We start from the raw sequence: 19,696 nt of genomic DNA, 5'->3' as shown, positions 1-19,696 counted from the left end.
TGGTAGATGATAATCTCCTGTGGGTCTTGTTGGAAGAGTCTTCCTTCCTTCCTCCACGCGTTGTGGTGTGGTTGGTTGGTCATCTTCCCGTCCATTCTCCACTCACCCACCGCTAGTTGTTGTAGTGGGGGGAGCGGCATGTGTATGTGTGGTAATTAATTACCGAGTATCTGTTCCCCCAGAGGGAGCAGGGGTTTCTGGTTGCCACCGAATAATCGATGGTGAGGTGACCGGGCGGGATTCGATCCCTGATCGTCTGCTTAAAAGGCAGATCGCTTATTAATTTTGCTATAGATTCACTAAAAATTCAACTTATTTACACAAATCAAACCCTAGTGCCTTAGGTCAGATGGCAATTTTTTTGCTAATGATTTTTTTTTCTAAATTGTTTTATGTTGTTGCAAATATTTCTGCAGTGCATCAAAAAATTGTGCGTACAGCCCTGTTCGGAAACATTATTCTCTGTTATAATCGTTATAATCAATACATTTTTAGTAAAGATTCAACTTCTATATATCAATCGATGCGGGAGAATGTCCTCATTAAGACCCTAACATTGATTTGCCAAAAACTGGTTATCAAAAAATTACAAAAAATAATTTACTAATAAAAGTCCTAAATTTAGGCCAAACAAATGTCCGTACACCTCATTAATCTACTAAGAATGATTGATTTTTGATAAAGCATTTAATTAAATGTTATTAGTTTGTAATTTTAAAGTACCTCCAACACACTTGAAGTGATTTTGAACTTTTTATAACTTTGTTTGGTACACAGCTAAAAAAGTAGTAATCCAGGTGCGTGTAAAAGGCCTGGGTGTCAAATAAATATTGCATTATTTTATGCAATTTTATGTGATTTTACACCCTGAAATATGTAGCCCATCAGTATGGGAAACCTAGTTGACCGAAATGTCAAACTCATATATGCGTTTATCCTTACAGCTTTACATCGGTCTGATGGCCGAGTGGGCTAAGGCGCCAGTCCTTACTGTTGGTGCTGGGTTTGAATCCCGTCGGTTGCAGCTTTTTTATGTTTGCAAAAATTGTACATGCAGTGTGTAATATTAAGTGTTTAATTTGACGAAGGTGATGTGCATGCTTTTGCATGCGATTTTACCATCGGATTTTTTGCTGTGTAAATTTATATGAAAATTTAGTATAAATTTCCTTATGTATGTAAACTTTACGAAACACGAGTTTTTCAAACCACTATATTTAGAAAATTATTTTTTTAGTGTTAAAAGACGACGAAAACGAAAATGACTTTATAGCTGTCGGCCACCATTTCTAGTACCAACCCGCCCTGGGCTCCTATGTGTTTGAGTACGGCACGGAGCGACGGCGCCAGGTACCCATATTTACACTTAGAATATTAAGAGCGCCCGCCGCGTAATTCGAACCAGCAACCTCTGGATTGTGAGTCCAGTGCGCGGTCCAATTGATCCACACGGGCGGGACTGTGTTAAAAGAAACCAACTAAAAAATTTCCAGTAAAAACCGTCGAAAAAACCATTGTCATGGTTTATTTCATTCATTGTTTTATTGCCATTTTGTAGCGTTTCATACTATAGTGTCTAAATCGGGCTGTAGTGAACGGATTTGGAAGCTTCAAGTTGCAAAAGAAATTTGATATTTGACCATCGGAAAAGTGTCCAACGAGTGGTCACTCTGGTTCCGGACCGATCCGGATTATCCGACGGTTTTGTTCCAAAATGCTTTTTTTTACTCCAAAATTCACAATCCAGGAAAACAATGAAAGGAGGATAGGAAGAGAGGAAAATACCTTTGAATTGAAACTTTGTTATCACTTTCAGTCATTTTCTAGCATTAATCCTTTAAATCTTACTCGTTTAAGAATTCAATCCACTTTGTGATGCCGTCACGGGGTTGGGCACAAGGTTGATCCGTAGCGCATTGGATTTACTTCCGTAAATATTCCGTAAATATCGTGAATATAGGTAAATATTATTCACCTGCACGATATTCGGCACAACATTTTGTTCAGTGTGGATAATGACAGTTAAGAGCTGTCACTTGTTTGTTTCCTTCGTTTACAAACTGTCACCGCTCCAATATTTTTCGAGCATGAGATATTTTTTTTCACTTGTGGAACCGATCCTCGCAACAACCTTCCCCGCAATCTGTGCAAGAAGCCCAGTGCGGATCTGCGCTCCGACCCAGAAATTGCCGACAAGACCATCGACTGCCTCGGACTTGGGGTGAGTAATCCTCCGATCTTTTGCTTCATTTCTAATCGTTCCGCCTTTGCAGATTTCACCGGAAGTCGATCCGACGGTGCGGATTTGCGCCGGCTGTGCCGAACGCGTAGACGCGCAGCACGCCTTCCGGACGTGAGACCTGCACTGCAACAGTTACGTCGAGAACCCCGGAGGACAAGGAAGACGAGGACGTGTGCCGGTTCTGCTTGAAGGCGGATGGCGTGTGACGTTGGTCGAGTTGTTTCCGGGCGGCGGCGGGAGCGTGGCGGATGAGGTGCAAACGGTGCGGGATTGTTTAGGGGTTGAGATCAACAGCTGGAACATGGTGACGAAGATTTGCGGGGATTGTGTGGGCGGTGTTGAAAAGTTGGCTGAATTTTCGCCGACAGTCGTGCCGGTGAAGCTGGAGGTCGTGACGGATTCGTCGGATTCGTTAAGCATTGGCAGCGAGAATGGGGAAGGGGTGAGGTTTTGAGTCGGACAGTTCGACGGCGGATAACGGGGAGCAGCGTGGGGAAAAGCGGAAGGTCACGGCACGGTCGCTGCCGTGGATTGGAAGTGACCACGAGGTTACGAAGGTTACAAGTCTAAATGTTTGAACGGAGCGGAGGATGGAGTTTAAGCGAAGGTGAAGGCCAAGAATGCAGAAGGTTTCCGCGCGCACCTTTAAGGTGCTTCTGCACATGGTCAGACAAATGACAAATTCGGCAAATAACAACCGTACGCCATGATTATTGTTTTTTTTTTTCATTATATTTAACAATACAAAAAAATACAGTTGAAACCACAAATAAAAAGAAAATCCAAGAAACTTCAATGTTCGTCTCTCATTTAACTCCAGGTGACCAAATTAGGTAAAATAAATTTAAAACATGCATATGAAACAGTTAGATGCGTCTGCAGCGTAATTGCGTGCAGGAAGTAATCGCCGGCGACTTTTCCTTGGCTAGTGCAAACGCGTCCCGGACGAGCTTGAAACTGTCTCCGATAAACATCTGCACCAGCTGCGGGCCGGCCAGCTTCAGGAAGGTCGACTTTTTGCGCCTTACAGGCACCAGCCGAAAGCGTGCAGCACTCCCTTCGGCGGATGAATTCCCAGGATCTTGAACATGTCCTTGTGCGTCATCGGCAGCACGACGGCCTCAATTAGTTCCTGGATTTGCTTGTCCAACCCGCCAATGTCCGAGTAGTGCTCGGTGGGCCGTTCGTCCACCTCCATCGCCTTGACGAGCGCGTCATACTCGGCCGGAAGTGTCCAGGATGAAATACGACGTACGAGTCCTTCTTCACTCTCATCGCCCGGCTTGAGCTTCTCCGGAACAACCAGGCCAATCACGAGCAAAAAAGTACGTCTGTCGTGTCGTAGTCTTGATGACGGGGCGCTTGCCCTTCCACTGGTAGTCCAACACCACCACCGCACGGTCGTCTTCCGTCTCCTGCGGGATCTTGGTATCCCGTCCCGATTATTCCCGATTACTCCTTACAATTCAAAAAATGTGGCCGGAGCAAAATTGAAGTGATTTTTTTTTTGTTTGTAAACAATCAGCAGAGCGCGCGTTTGCGATGACAGCTGTAAAAACACTGAAATAAAATTCATACAGGAACCATGTATACACGTGAATATGGATGCACATACGGATCAACTTATGAAATAAATGCAATATATTTGGAGTGACCACCTCACGGGGTTGGGCACATGGTTGATCCGTAGCGCATTGGATTTACTTCCGTAAATATTGCGTAAATATCGTAAATACAAGCGTAAATATTATTTATCTGCACGATATTCGGAATTGAATTTTGTTCAGTGTGGATAGTGACAGTTCAGAACTGTCACAACGACGACGCAAGTGTGCTGGGGCAAAATAACGACCAAAAGCACAAAACGTGGGAGGGCGATGGAACGTTGACCATCGTGGGCGGGAAGAGCGTCACGTTGGGCGACGAGGACGGCAAGGTGATTGAGAGCTCCGGGTTGGTGAAGGGGGAGGAGCTGGAAAAGGGTTCGCGGTTGAGCAAGGAGATTGAACTGGTGGAGCGGATTGATGGGGAGGTGGCCAAGGAGAATGATGTGCCGGTGAAGATGATTCGATTCGAGGCGAGAGGAGGTTTAGGCCGCCGGCGGAGTCGATGTGCGCCGGGAGTCCGATTGTGGTGTCGACACGGGTGTCGAGCTGGTTGGGACTGTGGGGAAAAAGCGATTGCGGAGGACTTTGTTCCGTTGATGATGCGGGAGCCTTCGCTCGATCAGTGGAAGTATAACAAAGGGTTGCGTTCCGTACTGCGTGTCTAAGCATTTGCGGCCGCACTAGCGGGAAGGGTTTTGGGAATGAAACGCGAAGACTCGAAACAGTTGGGAGCGATTTTGGCCGACGAGATGGGACTGGGGAAGACGTTGCAGACGTTGGCGTTGATCTGCACCTTGAAGAATTAGGGACCTTATGGGCAGCCGGTTGTGAAGCGGGTTCTGATCGTGACTCGAGCAGTTCGGTGGACAACTGGGATCGAGAGATAACAAAGTGGTTGAAGCAGGAACGGATCTTTACGTTCATCGTGGGGCCGAATAGCAAGTTGAAAAAGTACGCGCACCTGTTCGCAACCCAACGAGTTGTCGCATGGGGGAAGAAGGGAGAGGAGGGGCGGTCAATATCGTTTTTTTCATCATATCTAACAATATACAAAAAACTGATTTCACAAATAAAAAGAAATTAAACCACCGGCGACTTTTCCTTGGTCAGTGCGGACGCGTCCCAGACGAGCTTGGCACCGTCTCCGATGAACATCTGCACCAGCTACTGGCCGGCCAGCTTCAGGTAGGTCGACTTCGGTGGATGAATTCTCAGGTTCTTGAACTTGTCCTTGTGCGTCGTCGGCAGCACGACGGCCTCAATCAATTTCTGGATTTGCCTGTCCAACCCGCCAATGTCCGAATACTGCTCGGTCGGTCGGAAGTGTCTCCAGGATGAGGTACGAGTCCTTGTTTACGCCCACCAAATCGCCCGGCTTGAGTTTCTCTGGATCAACCAGGCCAAACACGGGCAAAAAGTACGTCTGCCGTGTCAAAGTCTTGATTACGATGCGCTTGCCTTTCCGCTTGGAGTCCAGCACCACCACCGCCCCGTCGTCCTTCGTCTCCTGAGGGTCCACGTCCAGCAGCTCGATCGACTTGTCCTCCTGGGTTACCACCATCTCGATTGCTGGTGCCTTACTGAGTCCAAACACGCACTAAATTCAACACAAAACAATGGAAAATCCGGATTTACTACGACGAAGCTGCTGGCCCATGAAATTGCCGGATGAGCGCCAGCGAATCGCTCGGCCGGAAAATGTAATAGAAACAGATTGATTTTTTTGTTGTTTGTAAACAGTGCGCGCGTTTGCGATGACAGCTGTGAACACTGAAATAAAATTCATAGAGGAATGGTGTATTCACGTAAATATGGATGCACATACGGATTAACTTATGAAATAAATGCAATATATTTGGAGTGACCACCTCACGGGGTTGGGCACATGGTTGATCCGTAGCGCATTGGATTTACTTCCGTAAATATTGCGTAAATATCGTAAATACAAGCGTAAATATTATTTATCTGCACGATATTCGGAATTGAATTTTGTTCAGTGTGGATAGTGACAGTTCAGAACTGTCACAACGACGACGCAAGTGTGCTGGGGCAAAATAACGACCAAAAGCACAAAACGTGGGAGGGCGACGGAACGTTGACCATCGTGGGCGGGAAGAGCGTCACGTTGGGCGACGAGGACGGCAAGGTGATTGAGAGCTCCGGGTTGGTGAAGGGGGAGGAGCTGGAAAAGGGTTCGCGGTTGAGCAAGGAGATTGAACTGGTGGAGCGGATTGATGGGGAGGTGGCCAAGGAGAATGATGTGCCGGTGAAGATGATTCGATTCGAGGCGAGAGGAGGGTTTAGGCCGCCGGCGGAGTCGATGTGCGCCGGGAGTCCGATTGTGGTGTCGACACGGGTGTCGAGCTGGTTGGGACTGTGGGGAAAAGGCGATTGCGGAGGACTTTGTTCCGTTGATGATGCGGGAGCCTTCGCTCGATCAGTGGAAGTATAACAAAGGGTTGCGTTCCGTACTGCGTGTCTAAGCATTTGCGGCCGCACTAGCGGGAAGGGTTTTGGGAATGAAACGCGAAGACTCGAAACAGTTGGGAGCGATTTTGGCCGACGAGATGGGACTGGGGAAGACGTTGCAGACGTTGGCGTTGATCTGCACCTTGAAGAATTAGGGACCTTATGGGCAGCCGGTTGTGAAGCGGGTTCTGATCGTGACTCCGAGCAGTTCGGTGGACAACTCTGATCGAGAGATAACAAAGTGGTTAAAGCAGGAACGGATCTTTACGTTCATCGTGGGGCCGAATAGCAAGTTGAAAAAGTACGCGCACCTGTTCGCAACCCAACGAGTTGTCGCATGGGGGAAGAAGGGAGAGGAGGGGCGGTCAATATCGTTTTTTTCATCATATCTAACAATATACAAAAAACTGATTTCACAAATAAAAAGAAATTAAACCACCGGCGACTTTTCCTTGGTCAGTGCGGACGCGTCCCAGACGAGCTTGGCACCGTCTCCGATGAACATCTGCACCAGCTACTGGCCGGCCAGCTTCAGGTAGGTCGACTTCGGTGGATGAATTCTCAGGTTCTTGAACTTGTCCTTGTGCGTCGTCGGCAGCACGACGGCCTCAATCAATTTCTGGATTTGCCTGTCCAACCCGCCAATGTCCGAATACTGCTCGGTCGGTCGGAAGTGTCTCCAGGATGAGGTACGAGTCCTTGTTTACGCCCACCAAATCGCCCGGCTTGAGTTTCTCTGGATCAACCAGGCCAAACACGGGCAAAAGTACGTCTGCCGTGTCAAAGTCTTGATTACGATGCGCTTGCCTTTCCGCTTGGAGTCCAGCACCACCACCGCCCCGTCGTCCTTCGTCTCCTGAGGGTCCACGTCCAGCAGCTCGATCGACTTGTCCTCCTGGGTTACCACCATCTCGATTGCTGGTGCCTTACTGAGTCCAAACACGCACTAAATTCAACACAAAACAATGGAAAATCCGGATTTACTACGACGAAGCTGCTGGCCCATGAAATTGCCGGATGAGCGCCAGCGAATCGCTCGGCCGGAAAATGTAATAGAAACAGATTGATTTTTTTGTTGTTTGTAAACAGTGCGCGCGTTTGCGATGACAGCTGTGAACACTGAAATAAAATTCATAGAGGAATGGTGTATGCACGTAAATATGGATGCACATACGGATTAACTTATGAAATAAATGCAATATATTTGGAGTGACCACCTCGTGGCAGAGATCCTTGTTTTTTATTTCACTTTTTATTAGTAAATGTAGACACCCCAAAATATGTATTTATGAATTTTCGATTTTATAAATATTTTTTAGGAGACTAAGAGAAATTATAGTACAAAATTGATACCGAAGTTACCATTTAACAAATGATGATTTTTTTTAATTGAATATTTATGCATACAAAAATGTCAAATTAAATTTAACATGCCAAGTCGAATTTGAAAATGACTATACTTTTTATGGAGTATTTGTAGACAAGGGTCCTGAGAGAGAGTTCGGTTGTCAAACGCGCAAGTCACGTCGTTTCGGGTTCCGCAAAAAAAAGTCGGTTTTATGGTGTACATTTATGGTACATTCGTTTGAAGAGCCGGTGCGGCACTGAGTGCCGCACTCGTCGGTGTCAGTTTTGGTTCAATCGAACGTCATTTGTCAGTGCGCGTGGAACTCGCATGAAACTGAAAAAATATCGAGTGCGGCACTAAAGTTTCAGTTCCAAGATGGCGGCGAAACTCGTGCGGAACTAGCGCGAGTTTCTTCAAAGAAACACTTTTACAGCTCTGAGTGCGGCACTCAGTGTGGCACTAGCCATCAAACGAACGTACCATTAGTGAATTTCGGGTCGAAAATGGTATCAATCGTTCGATCGTGAAGTGCTCTTTCCGGGGATTATAAAATCTTCCCTGATTTTTGAAGTTTTATGTGGATTTGGATCAATTTAAATCATGGTTGGTTCTTTTTTTTTTCGGCGTGGTTTGGTATCCAGTGAAGGTGAACAAAAGGGACGAGAAAAGTGAGAGAGAATATCAAATCAACACAAATACACACATGGAAAGTGTAGGAGTGTAGTGGTTGACTTTAGAAGAGAAAAAAGAAAAATACACTCTGCCCCGGTGTTAAAAAGTGCTTGAAGTTTCAGCACCGAAGCTTATGTGTGTTTTCTGTTTGGATTTGAGAGAAAGAGCTGTATTAGAGAGGGAGGGAGAGAGAGATGGAGAAAGAGAGGCTCGTGGCGTAGTGTTGGTACAGCAAATTCTTGGTTGTGTTTGTGTTTTGCGCTCTGGGAGCATCTGGGAGTGAGAGTGAGTTTGCGTGTGAGCTGTTTGGTTCGCCGATGACATGTCTTCTTCGGCGCGCGCATCTTGCGACAATGTTGTGCGTGTGTGCAGTGAGGGGGGTTTGTGGGTCGGCTGACTTTGAAGAGAGCTAGCTGTGAGTGAGTGATTGTCTACATGAAGAGATGCGGCTCCTCTCTCGATTTTTATGTTGGTGGCATCATTGTTGGTGCGAGACTTGGATGGCAGCCCTGCGTGCTTGCTAAAAGAGGAGCTGGACTACGGTTCAACGCTCGTCCGTCGCCTGGAGAGAAGTCAGCATCGATCAAGCAAAAGGAAGGCGACTGCGTAGCATGCGGGGGTCTGAGAGCGTTCTTTTTTGTGTTGTGTGTTAAAGTCCTACTTATCGATTCTAGTGCAAGCAGCAGTGATTCTATTAAATTTTGTGTTCTTTTGTGTTCTATTCGTATTCCAATTATTCATCTTTATCTGGAGCATTAGTTTTTATATCATTATTTTTCACTGCTTCCTGCACTTTAAATTAACTGCTAATATGTAATTATCTATTCACTATATGATTTATTTATTGTATGATTTATTTCAATGTTTACATTGTTCCTTATCTTATTTATTTTCCTTTATCTTAACATTTCCTCATACTATTTATGATCAAATTGCATAAACTAACGAAACTTCCTAAAGCAGCAAGGAAACCATCTGGAACATATGTATTTTAAATTATTGCCATTTTTTACAACTTCCTGGATTCATCTCGATTATATTTATTATTTTTTAAATTTATTATTATTACAAAACTATATGCTAATTAGATAATACACTTAAGATTCTCATTTACACGTACAAACTTCCAGATCATTTAATACAGCGATTCTCAACCTACTTCTTCTAGGCTGGTACCCCCTACCGTGTAAATCAAGTAGGCCCGGTACCCCCGTTGAGAATCGCTGATTTAATACATTACGCAATAAACTATTTTCATCGGCCCGATGAAATTCTCCTAACCCCCCCAAACCTCCCAAAAATATTCCGTTCACTTTTAAAAGTCGCATGGGTTCCCTGCACTTTTGCCACTAGTGAACAACAAAAACATCCCCTCCCAAATCCCCACGGGACTGTATGGGCGTAGCCTTGGAGCACAGTGTGGAAATTTACGTTCTTAGATATTTTGGATGTACCGGGCAGCAATCAAATTGTCTAAGAATATTGAATTGACCATTGTGGTGCAAACCCGTTATGCTATGCTATGCTAAATACTTGAAATACTTGAACTTGATGCACCTGAAATAATTGAATACTTGAAATACTCGAAATACTTGAAATACTTGAAGTACTAGAAATATCTGAAATTCTTGAAATACTTGAAATACTTGAAATACTTGAAATACTTGAAATACTTGAAATACTTGAAATACTAGAAATACTTGAAATACTTGAAATACGTGAAATACTTGAAATACTTGAAATACTTGAAAAACTTGAAATACTTGAAATACTTGAAATACTTGAAATACGTGAAATACTTGAAATACTTGAAATACTTGAAATACTTGAAATACTTGAAATACTTGAAATACTTGAAATACTTGAAATACTTGAAATACTTGAAATACTTGAAATACTTGAAATACTTGATATACTTGAAATATTTGAAATACTTGAAATACTTGAAATACTTGATTTACTTGAAATACTTGCAATACTATGAAAACTTTGAATACTTGATATATTTGTAATAGTCGAAATATTTGAATTCCATCAAACACTCGAAATACTTCAAATACTTGAAATATTTGAAATACTTGAATTAGTCGGGACCGTGGTGTAGGGGTAAGCGTGATTGCTTCTCACCCAGTCGGCCTGGGTTCGATCCCAGACGGTCCCGGTGGCATTTTTCGAGACGAGATTTGTCTGATCACGCCTTCCGTCGAACGGGAAGTAAATGTTGGCCCCGGACTAACCTAAAGGTTAGGTCGTTAGCTCAGTCCAGGTGTAGGAGTCGTCTCCCTGGGTCCTGTCTCGGTGGAGTCGCTGGTAGGCAGTTGGACTAACAATCCAAAGGTCGTCAGTTCGAATCCCGGGGTGGATGGAAGCTAAGGTGTAAAAAGAGGTTTGCAATTGCCTCAACAATCAAGCCTTCGGACACCTAGTTTGGAGTAGGAATCTCGCTATCGAGAACGCCAAGGCTGTAGAGCGAATAATTTGATTTTTGATTTTTTGATTTGATTTTGAATTACTTAACATACTTCAAATAATTTTATTCCATCAAATACTCGAAATACATGACATATTTGAAATATTCTAAATACTTGAAATATATTCTAAATACTTTATAGAATTAAATTATTTGAAGTATATACTTCAAATAATTTAATTCTATAAATACTCGAAATACATGAAATATTTGAAATACTTGGAATACTCGATATACTTGAATCACTTGAAATAGTTGATGCACTTGATGCACTTGAAATACTTGAAATACTGAGAAAACTTGGAATATATGAAATTTTTGTAATAGTCGAAATATTTGAATTCCAAATATTCAAAATACTTCAAATACCGTAAACTGGGGTGACTTTGATAACCCGGGCTGACATTGATAGAAATTTGATTTGGCCACTAATTTTGATACATCCAATGTAACAGTCACATTTTTGCATATATGTTCGATAAAAATCTATCCCTCAATGCTTACATACTCAAAATTCTCAAAAATGTTCAGATATAAATTTGACGGGAATTTGAAAAACCTATCAAAGTCACCCCGGGCTATCAAAGTCACCCCAGTTAACGGTACTTGAAATACTTGAAAAACTTGAAATACTTAAAAAAATTGAAATACTTGAAATATTATAAAAACATGGAATACTTGAAATATTTGTGATAGCAGAAATATTTGAATTTCATCAAATTTTTTAGTACTTGGAATATTTGAAATGCTTAAACTTGATGCAACTGAAATAATTGAAATACTTGAAATACTTGAAATACTTGGAATACTTGAAATACTTGAAATACTTGAAATACTTGAAATACTTGACATACTTGAAATACTTGAAATAATTGAAATACGTGAAATACTTGAAATACTCGATATATTTGAGTCACTTGAAATAGTTGATACACTTGATGCACTTGTAATACTTTAAATACTTGATTTACTTGAAATACTTGCAATACTATGAAAACTTTGAATACTTGATATATTTGTAATAGGCGAAATATTTGAATTCCATCAAACACTCGAAATACTTCAAATACTTGAAATATTTGAAATACTTGAATTACTTAAAATACTTCAAATAATTTAATTCCATCAAATACTCGAAATACATGACATATTTGAAATATTCTAAATACTTGAAATTATTGAAATACTTGAAATACTTGAAATACTTGAAATATTTGAAATACTTGAAATACTTGAAATACTTGAAATAATTGAAATACTTGAAATACTTGAAATACATGAAATACTTGAAATTCTTGAAATAATTGAAATTTTTTAAATACTTGAAAATCTTGGAAATTCTTGAAATTCTTGAAATACTTGAAATACTTCAAAAAATTTAATTCTATAAAATTTTCGAAATACATGAAATATTTGAAATACTTGAAATACTCGATATACTTGAATCACTTGAAATACTTGATACACTTGATGCACTTAAAATACTTGAAATACTGTGAAAACTTGGAATATATGAAATTTTTGTAATAGTCGAAATATTTTAATTCCAAATATTCAAAATACTTTAAATACTTGAAATACTTGAAAAACTTGAAATTATTAAAATACTTGATATACTAGAAATAATTGAAATATTATGAAAACTTGGAATACTTGAAATATTTGTGATAGTAGAAATATTTGAATTTTATCAAATTTTTTAGTACTTGAAATACTTGAACTTGATGCACCTGAAATAATTGAATGCTTGAAATCCTTGAAATACTTAAAATACTTGAAATACTTGAAATACTTGAAATACTAAAAATATCTAAAATACTTGAAATACTTGAAATACTTGAAATACTTGAAATACTTGAATACTTGAAATACTTGAAATACTTGAAATACTTGAAATACTTGAAATTTTTGAAATACTTGAAATACTTGAAATAATTGAAATTCTTGAAATACTTTAAATACTTGAAATACTTGAAATATTAGAAATATCTAAAAAACTCGAAATACTTGAAATACTTGAAATACCGTCATCAGGGTGACATTGGGTCTGGGTGAGATTGGGTCATACAAATTTCTGCATTTTGTATGACCCAATCTCACCCCCCAGACCCAATGTCACCCCTGATGACGGTACTTGAAATACTTGAAATAATTGAAATTTATTTATTTAGTCACACCGTCTTTGATACAAAAAATATCCACAGACGGAATTTAATCTATACCCTTAATTCTACTTTTAAAGCTACTTAAATACTTGAAATACTTGAAATACTTGAAATACTTGAAATACTTGAAATACTTGAAATACTTGAAATACTTGAAATACTTGAAATACTTGAAATACTTGAAATACTTGAAAAACTTGAAATGCTTGAAATACTTGAAATACTTGAAATACTTGAAATACTTGAAATACTTGAAATACTTGAAATACTTGAAATTCTTGAAATACTTGAAATACTTGAAATACTTGAAATACTTGAAATACTTGAAATACTTGAAATACTTGAAATACTTGAAATACTTGAAATACTTGAAATACTTGAAATACTTGAAATACTTGAAATACTTGAAATACTTGAAATACTTGAAATACTTGAAAAACTTGAAATGCTTGAAATACTTGAAATACTTGAAATACTTGAAATACTTGAAATACTTGAAATACTTGAAATACTTGAAATACTTGAAATACTTGAAATACGTGAAATACTTGAAATACTTGAAATACTTGAAATACTTGAAATACTTGAAATACTTGAAATACTTGAAATACTTGAAATACTTGAAATACTTGAAATTCTTGAAATACTTCAAATACTTGAAATACTTGAAATACTTGAAATACTTGAAATACTTGAAATACTTGAAATACTTGAAATACTTGATGTTCGGACGCCAACGGAAACAACTCCTTGCAAATCAGCCAATTTATTGCACGGCAGATCAAAGCTGCAAAATATTTCAATGTTTAGTACATGTTGTGTTTGTGTGTGTGTTTTTGTCTTACAATTTGTTTGTTTCCTGTTTTCCGTCCAACCCGATCCGGATTTGTGTTCTACGTTTGTGTTGTAGCTGTAATTTTAGGTTAGGTTTGAACCACGTTCCTGTTCGCTTCATACTGTGCAAGTTTTCGCATGTTTCTGTTGTGTTTTTTACGTTTACGTGTTTTGAACTTACTTGTTCGATAACCTGCGCCCTGTCCTGTCTTGTTCGAGGAAATTCCCAACTCTGTCCCGCCGTATTCCTCCGGCCTGTTGTCGCCCGCGTGTGGTCCTTGTTTCTGTTCACAATTTCCGCACTTAGTGTTATTTATTTCAACGTTTTGTGTGTTTAAACTTACATGTTTGTGTCCGTCTACCTCCCGTCATTCCCGCGAACCACAAACCTTCCAATTTACTCCTCACAATCCTCCTAATTATCCTCCTAATTATCCAAAATGCTCCACGATCCTTTTTCCCTGACCACTTGTGCTCGTAAAAAATGATTGTGACATTGTTTTGATTCGTCGCCCCTTTGCTCGTGTGTTTCATCATTGTTTCTTCCTTCTTCCTCACGTCTCACGCGCGTGAGATGCCGACGCGGCGTTCGTCCCCACGCAGCAGCATGGTGTCGACCCCGTCGCGGCAGTGAGCGGCCTCAACACTTGAAATACTTGAAATACTTGAAATACTTGAAATACTTGAAATACTTGAAATACTTGAAATACTTGAAATACTTGAAATACTTGAAATACTTGAAATACTTGAAATACTTGAAATACTTGAAATACTTGAAATACTTGAAATACTAGAAATATCTGAAAACCTTGAAATACTTGAAATACTAGAAATACTTGAAATACTTGAAATACTTGAAATACTTGAAATACTTGAAATACTTGAAAAACTTGAAATACTTGAAATACTTGAAATACTTGAAATACTTGAAATACTTGAAATTATTGAAAAAAATTAAATACTTGAAATACTAGAAATACTTGAAATACTTGAAATACTTGAAATACTTGAATTACTTGAAAAACTTGAAATACTTGAAATACTTGAAATACTTGAAATACTTGAAATACTTGAAATACTTGAAATACTTGAAATACTTGAAATACTTGAAATACTTGATATACTTGAAATATTTGAAATACTTGAAATACTTGAAATACTTGAAATACTTGAAATACTTGAAATACTTGAAATACTTGAAATACTTGAAATACTTGAAATACTTGAAATACTTGAAATACTTGAAATACTTGAAATACTTGAAATACTTGAAATTCTTGAAATACTTGAAATACTTGAAATACTTGAAATACTTGAAATACTAGAAATACTAGAAATATCTGAAAAACTTGAAAACTTGAAATACTTGGAATGCTTGAAATGCTTGAAATACTTGAAATACTTGAAATTCTTGAAATATTTGAAATACTTGAAATACTTGAAAAACTTGAAATACTTTAAATACTTTGAATACTCGAAATACTTTACATAATTGAATTCTATCAAAATACTCAAAATACATGAAATATTTGAAATACTTAAAATACTTGAAACACATGAAATACTAGAAATATCTGAAATACTTGATATACTTGAAATACTTGAAATACTTGAAATACTTGAAATACTTGAAAAACTTGAAATACTTGATATACTTGAAATACTTGAAATACTTGAAACACTTGAAATACTTTAAATACAAGAAATACTTTACATAATTGAATCCCATCAGAATACTCAAAATACATGAAATACATGAAATATTTGAAATACTTGATATACTCGATGTACTTGAATCCCTCGAAATACTTGATACACTTGATGCACTTGGAATACATGGAATACTTAATATACTTGAAATACTTAAAATACTATGAAAACATGGAATACTTGAAATTTTTGTAATATTCGAAATATTTGAATTTTATCAATTGCTCGAAATACTTGAAATACTTCAAATAATAGAATTCCATCAAATACTTGAAATCCTTGAAATATATATATGAAACATTTAAAATACTGGAAATGATTGAAATAATTGAAATACTTGATATACTTGAAATACTTGAAATACTTGAAATTCTTTAAATACTTGAAATACTAGAAATATCTGTAATACTTGAAAACTTAAAATACTTGAAATACTTGAAATACTTGAAATACTTGGAATGCTTGAAATACTTGAAATACTTGATATACTTGAAAAATCTGAAATACTTGATGCACTTGGAATACATGGAATACTTGATATATTTGAAATACTTGAAATACTATTCAAACTTGGAATACTTGAAATATTTGTAATAGTCGAAATATTTGAATTTTATCAAATACTCGAAATACTTGAAATACTTGAAATACTTGAAATATTTGAAATACTTGAAATTCTTCAAATAATTGAATTCCATCAAATACTCGAAATCCTTGAAATATATATGAAATATTCAAAATACTTGAAACTATTGAAATAATTGAAATACTTGAAGTACTTGAAAAATACTTGAAATACTTGAAATACTTGAATTACTAGAAATACTTGAAACAGCATGTTGTTCTACCATTATAGTGAGAACTACCCTAGATGCTCACAATTTTGATGTGTATGTGTTACTTTGTAACCCACATTAACTCAGTGCGGACGTTACGCATCGGCGGCCGTTACTGATCGTGTGGTCCGCCCTAGAACCGCCCTGGCGGACCTAGGGCGGGCCGCCTGGGCGGTTGAAATTTGACATTTGAAATTTTTCAATTTCGTCCGCCCTCCATCCGCCTTGGCGTGCCATGGGCGCATCGCCTGGGCGGTTCAAACTTATCGCTGACATGTTTCAATATCGTTCGCCCCTCAATCGCCGCGGCGAGCCAAAGGCTGATTGCCGTGGCGGTTTGCATCTGAAGGAATTTATTTCGAATTTGACATTTCAGTCAGTTTTCAACGAGCTTCGGTGGGTGTTGTTATTTAATCGGCGGCTGCTGATTTTCGTTGTTAAGTTTGTGTTGGGAGAAGTGTTGTGTTGTTTAGATTGTTAACTTATGTAAACAAACAGTTGAAAGTGCGTTTGAAATAGTGATTGAAGGTTGTTTTGCAAGAATAATCGTTATTGTTGGTGTAATTTATGTGACACCCTTATAAATATTGTTGGCAGATGTGCAATCATTTGGAATACTTAGAATTTGATATGTTTCATTGTTGTTATGATTTGATTTATTCTTTTTGTATGTTTGTATGGAAATTTGGTGTATATTTTGGTAAAAGTATTTCTTTCCCAAGGAAACCTCTTGAAGAGTATCGAGGTGGCATTTACAAAGCGGATTTTGTGCCAATGTTTACTCAATTAATGTTAATGTTTTTGTGTGAATGTTAACACTCCAAAGGTTGCGGGTTCAGTGCCAGCAGTGGAGGCAATTAGTGGTGCAGAAGCGATTTTTGTCTTTCTTTTGTTTGACGTTTTTTATGTGTGCATGATGCAGGACGTGGGTAGGAAGTAATTTCAATTATTTTCAATTATCAGTTCAGCGGCAACAATATCATTTAAAATTGTGTTTAATTTTTTTTCAGCTTCCTGGATCATTTATAAATGAACTGCTTATATGTATTTATCTATTCTTCATTTGATTTATTTTAATGTTTATATCATTCCTATTCCTTGTCCTTTTTCTACCATTCCTCCATGCCATATATGATTAAATTTCATGAACTAACGACAGTTACTGAAATAGCAATGGAACCGTCTGAAGAATTTTTCTTTAAAATATATTTATCTTTCTTCCAGCTTCCGGGAATCTTCTTCAATTTTAATGCCTACATTTATCTATTCACTAGATGATTTATTTAAATGTTTATATCCTTCCTTATCCTATTCCTTTTCTTTCAGCAATGGAACCATCTGGAGCATTTGACTTTTTAATTATAGTTGTTTGTTTTGCAGCTTCCCGGAATCATCTTTAAAATTACTACTTATTTGTATTTATCTTTTCACTGTAAGATTTATTTTTATATTCATATCTACCATTCCCCATACAATATATGATCAAATTGAATGACAAGAAAGAACATGGGGTGTAATCTACTAGGATACTTTCTTCGGATTAGCTGCGCTTGTGTTTGATTATATTAGAGTATGAATTGTTAACATTCAATACGTTGCATGTTTATATGTAAGTACCCAAGTAACTGTCCAGCATTAAAATAAATCATAAATTGGCTGGTAAACAGCATTCAACAGCACATCAGTCATAAAATAGCTGTACTCAGAGCAAATCAGCTCTAAAGAAGTGCTCTGGAAGTAGCTGAAATAGTGCTGATTAATTGCTGCTACTAGCAACACTGCTAAAATTTTTATTTCTACAAACTGGCAACACGAGATTGAGTTGCGTAAGAGCGAAAAGAGAGCACTATAAAACAAAACCAAAAATAATTCTTGCTCTCTCATCTATTCAACATAAACAAACCAGCGGAGAAAAATGGCAAAAATTTGAGGATTTATGTTGTGCTTGACAAACAATCATTTTTGGATTTTTTCAACTGTTATTTTACCAAATAGGTAAGTTTAATTAAAAGAAATAATAAAATAAATATTAAAAGAAACTTAATGGTTTATATTTATAGGATTACAAAAAAGGCATATTTCCTCCTATCTAGACCGTTCCGGAGGCGAGCGGAAAGGGACAAATCCGAGGCAAAAATTTGTGTAATGAAGTTTTCCTTGATCATCCTGGAACATCCGGCTTGGTGTTCCTGCCCCCCAGAGGATGTGCTGACGGGAAGTGGCGATGTTTTGGCGGCGAAAATGACGGTGTACGGATGGAAGGATTTAAAGTTTTGGGCATCAAGACCAGCAGTAATGGAGTGTTCGCTAGGTTGCAGGTCCAGGAAAAGTATTGGGCGTAATAGGTTATGTATAAAGTGCATTAATTATCAAATAATAAATTGTTTCCAGTTGTACAAAGTGTATTTTCTTTGACGGTGGAAAATTTCATAACAATATTCAGCAACATGTAAGAAACATGGATTTAGAGCGTGTTCGTGATCGGGTGAAACATCACCTCTTGTTGTGCAATCACGTACGTAAAGCACTTCCCAAACAGGCGAGACGGCACGGGCTCAGGAACCAGCGAAATCTACTGAAAACTGCATGATCAATATCCCAAACAATGTTCCTCAGAACAAAAAATCACGGTCCATCAGCTGTGTCGGCAACGTAGAATGAAAACAATCCGAAAATAGAATGACACGAAGGAGAAAGGAAGGAAGAGAGAGAGAGGGAGCAACTTTTTGCCTTTCTCTTTTTTGACATTTTGTAGGGGTGGGACACTAACAGTAGGGGCCCTGCACTAAAACAGAAATATAAAGTCCAAATCCAGCTGCAAATCCGCTGTAAAAGCGCTTTTGATGCAGATGTGAAAACACTTTAGCTTTTACCCGCAGCTGGAAATGCGCTGTTAGTGCTGTACAGTGTCTATATTTAGTGCTGGATGGTTACTTGGATACCAATAATACATGAACATTTTAAATAATTAAGTTTTAAGAATTATTTAAAGAATTATTTTATTTGCAGGAAATGGAAAATCTTCGCAACAAGTTTGCTTATCAATATATTATTTTGTTTCTTTATTTTTTCATCATTTCACCTCAGTGAACTAACAACGCACGTAAGATGTATTGAGAACAAAATTATTTTGAAAATTATGTTTTTTCATATTTTTGTTTTATTTCTAAATTTCAGCATTCAAGAATCTACAAAGATCTGCATTTCTTGTATATAAGGCACTTTGTGTTTTTTTTTTCAGTGTTAGATGAACTTGAAAAAACACTATCAGAATCCTGAAGGAACCTGAACGGGTATTCTGCTTGGGCGGATGAAATATGTGGGTAATTCTCCGCCAATTCAC

The 19,696-nt window shown here is 38.2% G+C and overlaps 1 long non-coding RNA gene across 1 annotated transcript; it reads left to right on the top strand.

Moving 5' to 3' along the window:
• The first annotated feature begins 18,212 nt into the window (after nucleotides 1–18,212).
• On the top strand, nucleotides 18,213–18,749 carry LOC119770512. Its single transcript, XR_005278866.1, has 2 exons — nucleotides 18,213–18,348; nucleotides 18,414–18,749. It is a non-coding gene; the product is annotated as an uncharacterized LOC119770512 (long non-coding RNA).
• Nucleotides 18,750–19,696: the final 947 nt, after the last annotated feature.

The sequence above is a fragment of the Culex quinquefasciatus genome, chromosome 3 (genome assembly GCF_015732765.1).
Source record: "Culex quinquefasciatus strain JHB chromosome 3, VPISU_Cqui_1.0_pri_paternal, whole genome shotgun sequence".
Taxonomy (NCBI): Eukaryota; Metazoa; Arthropoda; class Insecta; order Diptera; family Culicidae; genus Culex; species Culex quinquefasciatus.
This window is presented reverse-complemented; position numbering and strand designations above follow the sequence as displayed.